This window comes from Leptosomus discolor, chromosome 23, assembly GCF_034619465.1.
Source record: "Leptosomus discolor isolate bLepDis1 chromosome 23, bLepDis1.hap2, whole genome shotgun sequence".
NCBI classification, from domain to species: Eukaryota; Metazoa; Chordata; class Aves; order Leptosomiformes; family Leptosomidae; genus Leptosomus; species Leptosomus discolor.
In genome coordinates, this window is record NC_141413.1 from 5,824,263 (window position 1) to 5,839,324 (window position 15,062).

Sequence of the window (15,062 nt, forward strand, 5' to 3'; positions counted from 1 at the left end):
TGCTTAAAGCACTATATCTCCATTGTCCTTTTAGAACAGTAATGAGTATGAGATAACTGGACTTGGGATCTGCCACAATAAATTAGCCATCACTGAAAATAAAGCTGCAGTGTTAATTTGCAGAGGTGTCTTCTGCAGCAGCTTGCAATAGATTCCTCCTCTGCCTGCTGTTTCTTCTGATTTCCCTGTTCAGTGCCAGCATCAGCGTAACTGTTGCAAGCAGCCTGGGCGTAGCACTAGTTTCACCTAAGGTTGCCAAATTTGCAGCTCAACAGAACCCGGCCACACCTTCTCTCCCAAGTTGTAGGAAGCTGCTGACTTCAGTGTCATGTTTGCCATCCACACGGCATGGATTATGGGATGCGGAGTCCAAGGGGGCTCCTGTGGAATAAGTACTTTGCTTTTATTGTGACTGTGATGGGTGTTTTATTTAGCAGGAAAGCCCTGTTGCCATGAGTGAAATGTGTTAATTCTGGGTGCATCACGAGAGCCCTGTAACCGGTGTGACATTGGTCTTGAGGGGGAAGCTGGAGAAGGAATAAACAAGGGATTGGAAAATACCATCCACAGGGCCCAACCTGATAGCCATAAATCTGCACGAACCAGATGATGTTTATCCAGTGTTACTCCCTGTATTTGGAAATGTGGTTTTGGCCATGAGACAACTCAAACCAAGATCTCCATGAGGAGCATTCCAACCTGCCTAGGGCTCCTGTTGACAACAGTAATAAACCATCAAACCTTTGTTTTCCCAGTGTCTGATGTTTCTAGGACTCCTAAAGAGGGTACAGCTATGTGCAATGTTAAATATTGTTGTTGTTCCTCATTTTGTTCAGATCATCAAAATCAAACATCAACAAAAGAAAATAATCCAGGTGGTGAATGTTTCCACTTGCAGCTTGTCAAAAATCATTCCAGAGTTGAATGTGAAAGTAAAAAAAGCTCGCTGATCTCAGAAACAAGCTTTATTCCCTCCTGATCTGCTATGCCAATGATTATATAATGCTTTCTACATTGAATCTGCCTTTTTTGATTTACAAGTTGTATCGATTGTAGCACTTGCTTCCCGTAGCACTGAAATGCAGCCATTTCTGGGGTAGATTTTGAGATCTGTTTAGTAAAAAAGACTACAACAAAGGGACTGATCCTATGTTTTTTCTTTATAAAAATTAAGTGTAGGTTCTTGATTAGAAGACTGACTTAGAAGGAACTTAAGGAATCTGGATTTTGTTTCACGTTTGTTGTGTGAGCTAAGCAAATAATCTAATTTCTTCCTTATTTCTAAAAGCAGGAACAATAATGGCTTCTTTAGCTAGGTTCACGCATTTGGGTTGTCTTACTGCACCGAACGTTAAGGAGCCTGACTTCTTTTTGCTACACTAATTACTATAATTACTATTTATTAAGACCTGAAATTCTTTTGCATCTGTGAGTAAAATGTGTGCTTTTATGTGATGTCAGAAAAATTGTAAAAGAGAACAAAATGAAAATTTCCTACAGAACTATTTGGGAAATTCAAGGTAGGGTGTAATTACCCTTTGTGGAATTTGGCCAAGAACAAAGAAAATAAATCTCTGAACAATTATTGCTAAGATATGTAGATATCGTAAGCTCTTTAGAAATACTTAACGGGTGGAGGAAGACAAAGTCCTTGTCCCTTTAAATGTATACAAGCAGTCAGGATCCTGTTTTTTAATTCACATCTGAGAAGGTGTAGAATTTCAAGGGCTGGGATGTGCCAAGCCGAGGACACGATGCTCGATGGCTCCGAAGAGAGTGGACACTTGCTTGGTTATTTTTGGACACATGAGTACTTCAGTCAATGACGCCAGTGTTGCAGCTGTAACAAAGAGAGGCTTCTGTTTTGTTGTGGAGACAAAACTTGAGTGGATGCATGGAGGAGGGGAGGAAAAGAAGAGGAAGGCTGGATGGCATGACCCATATCACGTTTTGCTAACAGCATTAATTCATTGTTTAATTAAATAGTTAATTAAGTTCAGTGTGTGGACTAGATAGGACAATTAATTGTGGGCTCATTGCATTTTTCAATTTAAGAAAACAAAAATCAATTCATCATCATTCCCTGAATTTTGCTTACCTCACAGAGCACTGATCTAATCAATGTGACAGATACTAGCTGCCCTTTGTAGTATTAATGGGTCATGGTAGAAGAGATTCCCATGCTTTAGGGAGAGTGTTTAGAAAAGACTGGGAAAATGTACTAAAATAGGAGTGGCAATTTGTTTCAGGTCAGTTTTTAAAAGAGGGAATCTCAGTGTAATAGTTGAAGTGGGGAGGAGGAGACTAGGAGATGTTGGGGAGTCATAAAAACAACAACAGAAAAAACCAGATTTTTAAAAATTTTTAGTAATATCTAAAACTAGGAGATGTTGGGGAGTCATGAAAACAAAAAAAAAAATCAGATTTAAAAAAATTTTTAGGAATATCTAAAGGAAAAAATGCAAACATCGCCTTATTTTTAGTGGGAATGTGGGCTGTTTGTTAAAATACTATGAAACAGGAGGGGAGCCTAGAGAAGTTATAACTAACTTTCAGACTTGTATAGTAAAAATATAAAATATTCACTGTCAAAATGAGAATTTATGAGGTTTTCAGTTAATGTTATATCTTTGTTTTGATTTTTTTGAGGTAAGGGCTTGACCAAATTCTCAGAATGCTTCAAATGAAAATTTAAGTGGAAAATCTCTCACTCTTTGTCCTTTGAATTTCTTTTGGGTCCACCCCAAAAATAAATCCTAGACAAGCTTGGTTGGGTCCCTCCCATTGATATGTTCTCAAAGGTATGTGGCATTTCAGTTAATACTGTCATCCAGGAATACTTCCAAGTTCTTCAGAGCAGCTCAGAGTGTGTGTCCTTGGTGCACCGAAGGTTAACATTTGGTGTGCGGACAGTGTAGCTATATCAGGATGTCAAGGAGGTTTGAGATGGGAGTTCACAAGTTCTGGATAATTTCTATTCTAAGTCTCGGTTGTCAATTGATGAGCCAACACTGCTTGTAGAACAGGGAATCTCAACCTTCTCTAAAAGTATTGGTTTATACTTTGCAATTTTCTCCTTATTTTTTAGGATGAAATCAGCCAGGAGAGGGAAGCAAAAGCATAACCAGATGAGGCAGATGTGAAACAGCAGCAGTGAGATAATAGGCAGCTTCCTTTGGGACATTTTTTACCAGTATCCTGAAAACAAGATGTGAAAGGGTAAGCATGAATTCTGAATCACATGCACATATGAAGCTGATTAAGCAGAGCCCTGGGTAGCTGAGGAAAGTCAGCTTGTAGAGTCTTCTACTGCTGTGTGGATTGTGGTGGGACACTGGCTTTGTCTACAGTTAAAAGTCATGTTGTAAGTGTGCTTTTGTTGGGGAGTAACCCCCCTAGTTCTCCTTTGCATCTACAGACAGCTGTAGCACTGGAGACGTGTGAATGCCAGTACAACCAATGCAAGTCGTACAATGAAAACTAAATTGTACCAGCTTAAAGCGTGTTTTGTGATACTTTAATTGCATTGGTGTTGGAGCTTTTGCTCACCTAATTAGTGGTGAAAGAAAAAATACCATGCCAGAAAGTAGAAAACTCTGTTTAAGGGTGTCTGTTGAGAGCAGCTGTACAGGTAACACAGTAAAAAGACAGTCCTAGCCTTGGAGGGGTCAGAGTTCATTATTGGTGGGACGTTTTCTGATGGCCTCTGTAAACCCAAAACCTCTTCCTAATTTACTCACTAACCTAAAAAAGGTACATATTTGCAAGATTTTTGAAAAAGACAGAGTATACATTTCCAAAGTTGCTACTCAGTTGTTAAAATATAGGTAATGCCAGGTTAATGTGTACCCGTGACACTGTGCAGTGATGATAAAATTCAGAGCAATATAATGCTTATTGTAGGGATGTTAGGGGCTTGTAGCAGCTGCTTGCAATGCTGAAACTCAAAATGAGTATTTAACTGGTTTAAAATACTGCAAGTACTGGTCTTGATTCCAGTGAGGTTTGCAGCTTTCAGGACTCTTTGCCAGTGCTGTGAAAAGATTGACTTCAAAATTCTTATATTTCAGGTTGGTTTCTGTGTTAATGTGTATTATTATTTATATAGGAAATTAAATTGGCTGGAAAAAGTGAGCTGAAGAGTAGAAAAGGCATTTTGTAATTTTTTTTCTTTGTCTTTACTGAAGTCTTCAATGAAATTACTGGTTTAACTTCTAAATCAGAGCCTGATTCTGAATCACTGCTGTTGTATTGCTACCCCTTCAATTTTGTGTGGGAAATATTTTATATAACTGTGCTACATCACGTTTTCAACTGAGGAAAGACACTTTGCTCCCCCATTGTCCCGAGAGATTTTCTGACCCATAAAAATAAGGTTACATTATACTCTCATATTAGACTGCAGTGAAATACATCCACTGATTGTTTATCTGCCAAGCAGCTGAGAGGTGATGGAAATTATGTACCCCTTCCCTTCCTCATGACCTCTATCTGTCCCATATCTTCTCCTTTATTCACAGGGACATCAGAAAAGCTAAAAAGAATGAGCCCTGGAAATCTTTTCCAGTGATGACCCCCAAAAAAGGGCTGCTCATGAGTCAAATCCGACCCACTATACAGGGTTGTTTTGCTCTCAGAATGCCTACTGGTTGTTGGACCAATATTTTGAGAGTATTGGTGTACTGTTGTGAAATGTCAAACATTTTGGTTCAGGCAAGGCTTACTTACATGTGAAACAGCTCTGTAAAAAAAAAAGTGGCTGTGTTGTCTCTTCCCCCAACATCTGTGAACAAGTGATTCCCAAGCATACAGAAAATACTATGTTTTCCTTAGAGCCTGGTGTGGGATGTGCTAGAGGCGCAATCTGAGGAAGCTTGCTCTGTTGTTGCATGCGCTATGGATTTAAACAGGGAGCTTCAGGCTGTGGTTAAGCCAGCGCTTTACATGAACCCTAATTTGGTGGTGGCTGCTAATAGCTTCTCACAGGGATTACACTGAGTGTTAAACAGCCATAGAATACAATACAGGCATGTAATGAAGGGACGAGACAATTGCCGAATTCCTTCCAACCTGTGAGTGATTTCATACAGCACGTTTTCATACAACATAGCTATCCTTTGAAAGAACCGAATTCTTCCAAAGGCAAAGACACCCCAGAGATGACACTTATGACAAAAACAGGCCCTTTCACTCTCATAGTAACTCTTAATCTTAATAAATTGCTGAAAGGCTGGCTTTATTGATAATAACAGGCCTATTAAAAACTATAAATTAGCAATACATATATCCAGTTCATTATTAAGCCTTGTTTGGGTGCAATTACAGCCTTTCTACTGCATTTTTTTTTTTTTTAAATTCATCCTTTAGGCTTGTATGGCTGCCTGTGCTGGGTGACAGCACTGTAGAAAAGTAGTTAATTCCTAGAAGGTTTTTCCCACAAGGGAGGTTTCTATTGATGCTGAAGCAACCATACTGCCCATCTGTATTTCTTACTGAAACTCTGCAGTAATGCTGCCACCTATGGAAAATTTCACAGTTCTGACCTTTGCAGTCTGGCTAATACATTTGCAGCTGTGAAAACAGGGTTTGAACGTGCACCTCTGATCTGCTGATAAAACTCCATATTTTTTACTGGATCTTTGTTCATCTAGACATGAGGTGGCTCAAATTCTCTTCCTTCCAAATAAATTGGTTTTGAAATTTAAATTTGTTCCGGAAATTGGTCCTTAAGACAATATTTTTATTTGACAGCGGTTCCTCAAGGCCTCGATGCAAAATATCACTGCCCCATTATGCTAAGTGCTGTAAAAACATCAGAAAGAGCTGGGCAGCACTTCCAGCCCCCATCTTTCCTGACACAGCTGAGGAAGGTGGCAGGAAAAATTCCTTCTTCAGGGATATACGTTACTTGCTGTATGTATATAATATGTTTGCTTTGTACGTACACGATGGGGTGGTTCACATGGCACTGCAGGCTGCGATGGGGCCTTGCTGTGTAACTTGGTGCCATTTTATGCACCAAAGTAGAAACCTGACAGGGATGTTGTGTCTTTGGTGTGGGAAGATGCCACAGTTTAGGAGTGAGGCATCATGGCAACGTGCCAGGCTGCTGCTGCAGGCCCTACAGTCAAAAAGCACGTTTTGGTGTTGCTGCCTGTTTCCCACCCAGGAACCCACAAGGCACAAGATGCTGAAAATGTGCCTTTTCCTGCTGGGGGGGTGCAGCAGGAGCCAACCCCAAAGGCTTGAGTTAAGACTGTGCCCGCAAGTGCCTTTTCCTCAGGAAAAGGCCCAGCCAACCTGCCGCCCTGCCCTGGGCCTTGCAACAGAGAATTCTGAAGAAAAAACGGGCCACATAGTCACGTTATGCTTTGTGTTGGGTGGGGGGGGAAAGTAGCTTTAAAGGCTGTGAGGGGAGGGAGGGAAAACCTACCTCAGGTGCGAGTCATCCGGTGCCGATTGCCGAGGGGAGCCCTGAGGGGCCGCGGAACCTTCCAGAAGTGGGCGGGGCCGCCCCGGCTGCTGGGGTGAAGCGACCGCTTTCCCGGGGCCGCGGTCCGAGCTGCCGGGGGTGGGGGGGGGGGGGGCGCTTCTCTGTGAAAAACCGGCAGTATGAGGATGTTTTCCAGGTAAGGGATGATGTGTTTTGCTGTGGCAGCGTGGTGGGATGGGGCTCGCCTTTTGTGGTGCTTGAAATTCCCCCCCGGGTTGTGGCTGGCTCTTGCTGGTTTGTAGCCTGTGATCCTGTGGGAGCGGTGGTGGTTTCTGTTCGGCTTTTGGGAGGACTGGGGTAGGGGCTGGGCTGCCCCTTTGGCTTTTATAATAATAGCTCCTTTGCCCTTTTTGTGGTGGTCTGCATAGTAGGATTGCAGTTCAGTTGGGTTTCATCAGTCTAATGGTGAAATAATCAGCAGTGAAAGCCTCTCCAGAAGGCTGGTATAGATATCTTGAGGTAAGGCACCAAGGCCTGCAGAAAGAGGAGTTCATAAATACTTAGAAGTGTTCTGATTCTCTGGTTTAGCTCGATCTTTTTCTCAGTTAATGACAAATATAAGATACTTTTATCAAAGAAGAAGGGCCTATGTGTAGGGCTGTAGCCACTGTACTTTATATTCTTGTCTAAATCCAGACTAATGTTCCATTGTCCATAAACCATCACTTCTACAAACTTTTGTTTGTGATTTCCCCTCCCCATTTCTAGCTGATGAGGTAGTGCTAGGAGAGAGGATGTTGTGCTGGAGTAGTTTTAAGACTTAGATTAGCATGGATGGGTCATGTCTCTTGCTCAGTCAGTGCCAAGCAGAAAGAAGGATGTTATTAGACAGAGAATTATGGCATAAAGGTAGCACAGTTGTAGTATGGTTTTTCCCTTACAGTGAGTACAGGGTTTCAGCTGCTCTGTGGAGATGTAGTAGACCCAGTGGACTCCAGAGTGTGAAGTTCTTTGTTTTGTTTTCACCCATTTCTTTCTTTTTCAAAGCAAATCTGGTTTACTTGCATTTCCTCAGGGAAGGATTTCTAGATTTGTTTTGAGAGCAATCTCAACACTCCAGTTCTTCCCATCTGAGCACACTTAGGTGATGGGTTGGGGAAAGAAGAAAATGGAAGTATGAAATGTTTGCTTTGCATATGTAATGATACCTCTTTTGGACACTCTCTTGGAGGAGGAATATTTATTGAGGCCTTAATCGTGCAAACGGTATCATCTTTCCTGAATTAGATACTCAACAGCTTGTGCTTTGGCAGCTGCTCAGCTGATCTGTGGAGGGCTGTCACTTTAAGCACAGGAGGCCGTGTGAGGAGGAACACAGGCAAGTCCAATCTGGCTAAGGGAGGGCGTTGCTGTTGCTCTGTCTAGTAGCAAGGAGCAAAGGTTCAGATACTCAGGTGGTGCTTGTAAGACAAGATTCAGCAATCACCATCATGGGCTTTTGTGTCAGCTTAAAATCTGGCACTTGGTTGCTTCAGATAGGATTGGGCTTGCAACACCTGGCTTATATTCTTGCTGTTATTAGGTGACTTGCACAAATCCTTTCAAACTTCTTTCCTTTCCTCTCTCTATCCCTTGGAGAAAAAACAAAACAAAACACTTTGGTATTTCCAATCTTGGTAGACACTTAGAAATGCAGGATAAAAGCTATAGACTGAACTGTACTTAATTGAATATGCTGCAGTATGGCTGTGACCTAATTATGTTTGACTCCTAAGTGTATTTCAAGGAGAATAGTTGTCCCATATGTTTTATTTCTGCAGATTGAAATATTTCGAAGTTGTTGAGACAAGTATCTAAAAATCTAACGTGTTATACAGAAATGTTACAATAATTCATGTCTCCTTCTTATGATCAGGCATAACAAGTTGATTTGCAAAGTGATTACTCATTTTCTTAGCTTTTTATTAGAAGATATTAAAGACTTATCCAGACTGAGTAGTTTCATGTTAAAAACATAATGATCCAAGCTACCCTATCTTAGTGGATCATCTGAGACTCAAGAATCAGGGCCCTGCTGAGCCAGGGGATATGAAGGCAGGTAACCAAGATGGACAGTATCTTGGTGCATTTTCAGTGTAGCATCAAGCTGAATGCAAGAAGTGTCCAGATAGTAGTACTTGTTTGTTGCTGGGAATATTTCCTTGTGTTACGTGTGCGCAGTGCCATGCCAAGAGATTTCTGGTTCCTGGCCCTACTGTGTAATGATTCTAGACTTGAAAAAATCAGAATGAGCTATTACATTGATGTAATTTGGGACTACTATGAATTACAGAAACTCTCTCCTGTCTTAAGCTCTTAACTTCTGACTAGCATACTTGAAGATGAGTGCAGGTGTCAGCCCTTCCCTGAGGGGTGTTGGAAAAGATAGCCCCCCAAGAGCAAGGATGCAATGAGCATCGGTGTCTTCTTGCCTTGATAAGTCTTAGCCTTATTGTTGAGGTAAGAAAATGTTTGTTTTCCCTGCTTGCTGCAAGGACTGCATGAGGGATAAGTGGGGTATTGCCAAGAGTTGTCAGGTAATCTGTCTCATCTCAGTGGGAAGTCTGTGCTGTGCAGGAGCTGGAGGTGGCTAAGGCTTTTTTGACTTTGAATGGGATGGATCTATTTCTCTTTGGAATGGAGCAAGGTGTAGTTCTGGAGAGGAGGTATTATGGGTCTGAGTGTTTTGAACACTGGTGCCCTCTGATTGTAGAGTGGGTTTTTTTACCTCAGTAGGAAGCAGCAACATGTGCCAGTATATAGAAGATAAGTGGTGGACTTGGACCACATGCGGAGCACATCTCATTGACCATGTATTGCATACAGCTATATGCTGAGGTGTGGACTTTATTCTGTAGTGTGCAAAACTTATGATCCTGCTGCTTGTCGCAGAATTCTGCACTGATTTCCGTAGCATCTGCTTCTGACCTGGTATCTGGGGTGTAGGCAAGACTTAAAACCAATGTGTTCTCTCTTGGTTGTCTTCCCTTTTAACTCTGGTTCAGTCTGAGGCAAGCAAGTCATGTGCCCTGGATCTCTAAGGGCCTCTGCTTCTCTCCCCAACAAAAAAGAAGCACCAATCTGAAAGCCTTGGTGGGGCAGTTAATGATCTTTCTCTGGGAAAAATGATGTGTCTGTAACAGCCCACAGAAACAATGGGAATAATGCCTGGTGGATTGCAGTAAGAATTTTTCTTCGAAGAATTCCATAAGAGGTTTGACCCATCTCAGGGATTATCATGTAGCAAGTCAAGTAGTTAGTGAATATGAAGGCATACGCTAGCAAAACAATGCCCTTTCAGCCCAAGGACTGTACGCTTTGTTTAGCTGCAGTATGTGGTGAAGTAGTAGAGCAGGAATTTTCGGAGACTGTCGTCTGAATTTGTGCACTGTGTTTGCATCTAATGGGATCTGAAGCCAATGCTTCTGTGCTCTTAGTTTTGTATGAGTTGGACACCTCTTTGGTGAAATCCAGACTACTAGAGATTTGTGCTTTTAAAATTAGTGCCAAGTCCTCAAACACATAATCCAAGATGCTGTCTTCCCTGCCCCCCTCCTGTTTTGAATACACCTAGAAATATTAAAAATGTAAGCATATAGCGAAAGTCAGACATGCTGTTATCTGTGTTGCATTTGATAAAACATTTCCTTCTGACTACTTGTTCTGTCAGATATCTACAGTGTTTGCAAATGAAATTCGAGCCCTATACCATAAGGTTAATTTTTCCTCCATAAATATTTTTTATGCTAATTACTGCACAAATGCACGTTGGCGATGAGGATCCTATTGTGTTAAGTGTACTGTGAATGCTGTAAAGAGACTGTAGTGTTTGTAATTTAGATTAAGAGATTTATATATAGTGTGTGAATGTAGCAAATGCTAGTGGGATTTGGGGGAAAGATTTTATGGGCTAAAACTTTCAAAAGGAACTCGAGGGAACAGGGTGCTCAAATGCCTATAGAAATTAGACCCTAGAGCTTATCTGAGTGAGAAAAGTGACAGGAATGACTCCATAACTGTTCTTAATCACTCCCAAAGTAGATTTTTCCAGTCCAGAAAGCCTGGTTTCTCTTGACCTGCTTTGGAGAAAATGAGAATGGTTGTTGTAAAATGGCTGATTCTGTAATAAAACATTCCAGCCATCCTTCCCCACAGAGTGCAGCCTCTGTTATTTCACTAGCAGAGTTTTGAAGCTGCTCCACATAGACCTGAAAGAAACAGCAAGGTAAAAGAAAAGGTAGTAGCTTTTGATATATTTGGAATGAGTTTGACCGTGATGTAAAACTCTGAGGTGCATGACTATTTGACAAGTGTAAGCTAAACTGAGTAGTGGAACTGCAAAATTAACTGGTAAAATGAGTATAAAACCAGCAAGGTGGCGTTTGTTGCATCAAAGAGTTGTCCAAATAGAGGATCTAATTCTGCCTCTGAGGAGGATACTGCAGGCTGTCAGTGTCTGTTTCTTGGAAGGTGTGTTCCTTGGCTCTAGCGTTACGCTGAACCAGTTCTGTGTTGGTCACTGCAGGAAAAATTGCTGTAAATGCTTGTTTGCGCTAGTGCTCTGGAAAGCAGCCTAAGTTTACATCATACAAGATGTCGTGATTATATCAGTAGCAGATATCCAAAGTATTTTTATTTCTTTATGGCAGTTTCAGATATGCTTTTTCTAGTTAGAGTAGAACTGAATTTTGCAATAAATAGTCATGTGGCCAAACATGATAGCTTTGATATGTACTTTTTTTGTTGCCTGTAACCTGAGCATCTTTAGTCACACTGCAAGGGCATGATATACTGATTTAAAAGGTAGAGGAAAGGAGATGGACATGCTTCAGGTTTCAGAGTGCCTCATGAGCAAAGCCTGGGATTGTTGATTCTCTGTTTTTTGCTCCAACTTGTTATTGATGCGGTCTGTGTAGGCACCGAAAGCTGGGTCTAATCTAACTTTCTACTTCTACTTTACGCAGACCTGCTCTGGGGTGGTGGGGGATAGTGCTTTCTCTTGCTCCTGTACATAGTGTAACTTCAAGGCTACGCTGCAATTTGTGCTTGAAGAGGCAAAGAGCCCCGGTGTGGTCGAAGGCTTCTTACATATCAGACTCTATGGAACTTGGGTTTGATTGAGGTCAGAAGCAAAGTGTGTATTTATTATGTAATGTGTAAATATTACTCAAAAGTTGGGACTGGCAAGACTTTATAAGAATAGGTTTGACCTGAAGATGCTGTAAGGAAAAAGAAAAGTTTGGATGGGAAAGCCTGTTGGAGTACAATAAGGTTCAGAAGACAGAAAAGGCATTTGTGCCAGAATAAGAGTACTAGGAAGGCCCTTTTTCAGTGTTAGGTGAGTAGGAGGTGTTAACGTTCATTCAGTGAGTGTACGGTTCTCTGTGTTGAGAATGGGTATCAACGTTGTAATAACGACTGAATAATTGTATGTTGTTAAATTCCGAAGTGCACACCAGACAGAGCTATTAAGGTTGTTCATGAGTGAAGTCTAAGTAAAGTTCTCTCAAAAGAGAACAGCAAGACAGCTTTAGGTTTATTCACTGTTGAAGAAATTCTAGTGGTGGTGTGACTGTACAGACCACAAGATGGTGGCATTGCCCAGGTAAACGGTACGTGCAATACCGTGATTTTAATTTTTTCTTTGAGCTGCAGGTTTATCTTTTGTGCTAGCTTTGCTCTAGGAAAGGAAATCGCATGTCAAATATTTTAATCTGTTGCATAATTAATCAGGAGTGTAAAATACACTTCTTGATGGGAGGGACTTTTATTTTCTCTTTTAGAACAATTGTCTTCTCCTGCTTCCCCCAGCCCTAGCTGTTAAGCAAATTTAATAACATTTACCTGTCCTACAAAAGGACCAAATGCAGTTGTACTCTGGAAAACAGCTCTGGGAACGGGGAGAGTAGGGTTGAGTTCTTGGCTTCTTGTGTGATTTCAGGCAAGTGGCTTAAATTTCATGGACCTCTGTTTGTGATATGTAAATTGGGAGTATAACATTCCACCTTCTGTTCTTCTTTTACGGACTGTGCAGCCTTTTCAGGCATGGCATGTGCATAGAGTGCCTAACTCACTAGGATCCTGTCTATTCTTGAGTATTTCAAGTACTCTTGTAGTCTACCAAATTAAGAGGTACAGCACCAAAACATCTTTCATTTAATTGGTGTTAGTAAACTTGTACAACTGAGTTGAGTGACAGGGGCTCAGTGGAGACGTGCACCAGTGGGCAGCTCATATTGAGATGGTGCTGGGCCCTATTCCTTGACCTGTGGACTCATACCATGGATGAGCTTCCATACTCCAACCTTAGTATTTTAAAGGTCTGGCTTTCGTCTTTCTACCTGAACTGTCAAGGCTTCCGCTCGAGGACTGGGGTCTCCTGCCTCTGTGGGCATGCTGACAGCTGCTGTGCTCCCCACGCTTCCTCCCAGCTTCTTGAAAGTGCTACTAGTGGGATCAGTTTAGGTCATGGGTTCAGCTACATTGCCACCTCCTTCTGTTCCTTCATTGGTTCTCCTTTTCCAGGATCTTTCCATGACCTCTTTAAGGGCCTTTCTCCAGTGCTATCAGAGCTGCTGTCTTATCAGCGTGCTTACCATCACCTTTACCCTGACAGTGGTGTAGGCTTACTTCAGCTCTTGCCCTTCCTTCTAGATCATCTATCAGTGTCTGAGGAGAAAGTTGCCTGCCAAACTCTTCAGACTTTGGAAAGTTTAAAGCAAGATTGGTAATCTTTTCCCTTTCCTTTCCTAGGAATTCTCTTGATCAGAAGATGAGCTTCATAGGAAGGCGGGGGGCAAATGCAGGTCAGAATTCATCTGCTTTGTTTTGAAGAGCTTTAAACTGTGTTATATGGATCAAATCATAGAATTATGATTTTAAGTCTCTTATGTTTGGCATCTGTCAACTGCATGGTCAGTAAGGACTTCTGCTTTTCTACTAACTCCTGCTTTTTTTAACCTACAGGCACATGCCTTTTTATTTCCTCTAACCTGTATTGCACATGGATTCTGAACTCTTGGATACTTGGACTTGCTTTCTGGACCTGACTGCACAGCACATCAGTAGTGTGGTCTTATGCTTGGGGTTCTACTATGGCGAATTATAAAGCTGGTGTGTGTTGTGAAGTCAGTGATCAGATGTCCAAGTACAGCTTCACTGTCACTGAAACTGGTGCAAAATTTTCACAGCTTGTCCAATTCCCTAATTCTCTATCTGTTGTACTTGAACAACAAATGTACCAAAGATACTGGGGGACAGGAAATCCGTGCAGGTGTTAAAACATGTCAGATGACCAAATATTTAGTTTGTATCTTAAAAAATAATAAGGCCAGGTGTAAAGCAGCGGTTCTGTTAACTATTAAGACTTGTAAAATATATTCCCCGTTTTACAAAAAGTGTGGAAACTTTCCAACTGTTGAGTAGAAATCAACTTTTTATCAATATCAAGTTTTACCTCTAGTGGCAAGCTAAACACATATAATTTTATATATGTTATAAATGTACATGTGTTCATGCATGCTGTATAGATGTTAGAGTGTCTAAGTACAGTGGTTCAAGTTTTTAGATAATACTGTAAATACAAGTGAATGTACTTGGCTCATTTAGTCAAAGCTTGGTGGAAAGGCAAAGGTTGTCTTGTTCCCAGCCCAGAGTGTGTTCCTTAAAACAGATGTTTGTGTCTTGGCTGTTGATGGCTTACTTCTTAAATGTTATTATTTTGCAGGGTATGTGGCAAATGTGCCAGTAATTGAGCCTTGGGGAAATATTTTCACATATTCATGGATAGCGTTGTCCCAGAAGCTCCTGAGATCCAATCCCATCTCTGCAGCTGACCCGCTGCAACTTTGACTTCCGTGTGCTCCCACTCGCCCTCTTACTGAATAGGAATGGTACAACAGCGTTTACCTAATGCAGGTGCTGGGAAGCTTGCCTTGGTGCTGGTATTAAAAAGGGGAAAGAAACAAGGAAAAGCACATCAAACAACCCACTTTGCAGGGCTTTTTAATACTCTTTGAAGGCATTCGACACGAATGCTGACCTGACCCTAAGAAAAACGTGTGGGGCTGTTGGATAAGTGTGTGTTGTGCTTGGATAGTCATTGCAATGGATTTTGTCAACTTGGGTATGAATAATGAAGAAACAATCCGTTTGACTATTGCCGAGTTGTACTTTTATGGAAACTAGCTCGCACTGGTCAACAAAAACGGGGGAAACATCAAGAAATGAAAAATTAAGGGAAAACATGAAGAAATTAGTTGGGTCCGTTCTTCAAAAAGCACTCTTCCAAATTGGACCAATAACTGAAGAAAATTTGGTTCTTGCTTTTATGACTTGGAGATGTGAAGTAAGAAGTGTTTATTAAGATGACTTATTACTTTATACAAAGTATTTTACCTTGGTGGTGGTGGTGTATGCTGATTACCCTGCCCGATAAAAAAATTGGAATAGTGGCGGAAACAGTGGAATGCGGTTTTTTGCTTTGAAATGTAGGTCCTTACCACTTGGCCAAATCTATTTAAGCTGCATGCTATGCAAGACTAACAATGTCCAGAAAAATTCTTGTTTCTTTCTTATTTCATCTTGTAGC